Raw genomic sequence first — 2,696 nt, 5'->3', positions numbered from 1 at the left:
TTAATTATATTAATATTATTCAACCGATATTAATGTTATTAATAATATTCATATTAGTTTTAATAATATTAATAATAGTATTGTGTACAATATTAAGACAATAGTTAATTTTTATATAAAATTCTTCTACTACAATATAAAAAGTTATAGCTAATCTAATATTACTGCCAAAACAAATTTATTTGTATATCTTCATTTCTGGAGATAGTTCTATAACTTCATTTATAAAACCGTTTTTATTTGTAAAAATTTCCAAATATATCTAAATCCATATGATCATCCAAAAGCTAATTTAACCTCAAACTAAAATGTGGAGTGTTTGGATATCTGGATATCAAACAATTAATATACAGATATTCGTGTACGGGATATCGATAACCCAATTACCCTATTACCAAATAACGCTGGTTATTTGGATAAATGTGGATAATGTGGATAATTCAAACCGCTCAAATTTGATTATTCGAACACCCGAATAGTTCAAATATTAAATAATAGGAACAGCACTACTAGATATATAGTCAGTTAAGATTTTAAAACACTTAGAATTCTATACCTATCTAGAAATCCTTGTTACAATAACTACCGAATAGAATAAGTAATGCAAATCCAGCATTTCTGTAATTGCTTAATGATTTAAAGTTGCTAATATTTTCCATTACAATCAAACTAAAAAACTTGCTGTTTATATATAAAATATAGGTTTTGCTATATGGCAGACAATGCTATAATAAAGATTCAACTCCTCATAAACTGCCTAAAAATTTGATGGCTTATTATTACCATAAATGCTGATCTCTACACTTAATTCAAACAAGAACAAGTCTCTGCCTAATTTAAATAGTGTAAGTTGTTATTGTTGTAGCCCGCTAAGACCTGTAAGCAGTTAACATGAACGGATACACAAGACGATTGCATGGATGGGAAACTGGAGGGGTAGTAGTTGGTGATGATGGAGAGGGGAATGGGGATAAGGGATGGATTAGGTGGTTAGGATTTAATGAAACATTAACCCGGGTCACGATTGAGAAACCTAGCCACTTCAATGGGATGGGTCCAATCGTAAATTGGACGGAGGTTTGTGAGCGTTGTAGGACAGGACAACAGTATTGGCACACTTTAGGAATAGACGTGTTTAAGCTTGACAAGTAACTGTTGAGCTAGAACTGTTCTTGCTGCACGGGGGAGATGTCGTTCTTCCAAGGAGATGTTAGGTGGAGGCATGTTGAGAACCTTTTTGTATGATAATATTGATCTCGAAGAGGATACTGCATCTGTGAAATAGTGCAAGTATGCTAATCCGCTTCCATCTGTAGCTGCAACGCATTAAATCAAAATGTCCAGGACAACAGTAAGGAATCTCGTACAACAAGAATATTATGAAGAGCAGTCGCAAAATATGATATTCGTGATATCGGAAACAGTTGAAAGAAACTGATAGCATTAGCACGAGATTCAGAAGTTTTATGGAGAAGTTATGTTCCAAGAGTAGCTAAAGGACATTGACGATGATTTTTGCAAGCGATTTTTATTACTTTATTATAAAAAAATTTTTAACCTAACTTATCACAATGAGTTAAAAACTCTGAAAGAAAAATGTTTTAGAAAAAATTGATCTTCATCCAATTTGATTTATTATGTGCTTGATTCTTAACTAAAAATGCCTTTGTGAATATTTACATATCAGGATAGGAGACCAACAATTTGAATATCGTTCATTAAGACGATATAGGCCCGGGAAATTGTATCAACTAATCTATTAATTAAATAAATAAATATAAATAAAGTATCTAAAAATGAAAATGTGAATTAAAATATATATAAATATACTAATCGTATATATTGTAATAAAAATAGAATAGACACAGTTAAATTTGGATATAACTGCTCTCTCTAATGAGATGTTAAAGACCCTTTTTTAGTTATCATCTGTATACACTACTGCAAAACACACAGATATATTTAAACAACTCAAAACCTACAAATCAAGTTATCATCACGAGAATCAAATATAATATAAGAGACAAGTTACTACAATTCATAATTTGTTTAGAACTACTATACAGCAGGATAGTACCTATAATGGGAGGAGAGGCATGACAGTTAAATATTGTAGAAGAGATATGCATAAGGAATTACTGTCTTGTGTAAAAGAGAGATTTAATGATATAGATGATACCCATTAGTGCTGTTAATTACTTAAAGTCACATAATTCACTTAATCTGAAACGGAATAGTATAATTTTGCACGTACAAATACAAAGTGCGATATAATACCATTTTTAACTTGCAAAAAAGTTGATATATTACTTTGAGATTCTATAAGAGCTCTATATATTTAGCTATAGTGATAGGAATTAAGGTTATAGTCGTGCGATTCCCATATCGACACATATAGAGCACAATCATATAACCTAAGCCCCGTAATTGTGCTTAAACCTTCGTTAAAACCATCTAGAACCTTTGGTAAAGCTTATCGCCAAGATCCTCAAAAAAGAAAGCCCCTAAATTGTCAAGAAATCGCTTTAAATTTGATATTACAAATAAGTTTCTATTAATGACCTTAATTTCGTTCTTTTACCTTTAAGTAATTAAATTATTTTACTAAACATTCAAGTATAACATTTATTTAATATCTAACTGCTCTAAAAATACGGATTGAAAAAATAGATTATGACGTAAAAGTGCTAAGTAAG

The sequence above is a fragment of the Teleopsis dalmanni genome, chromosome 1 (assembly GCF_002237135.1).
Source record: "Teleopsis dalmanni isolate 2A chromosome 1, ASM223713v2, whole genome shotgun sequence".
Classification (NCBI taxonomy): domain Eukaryota; kingdom Metazoa; phylum Arthropoda; class Insecta; order Diptera; family Diopsidae; genus Teleopsis; species Teleopsis dalmanni.
The sequence above is the reverse complement of the archived record's forward strand: the minus strand, read 5'-3'. Positions refer to the sequence as shown.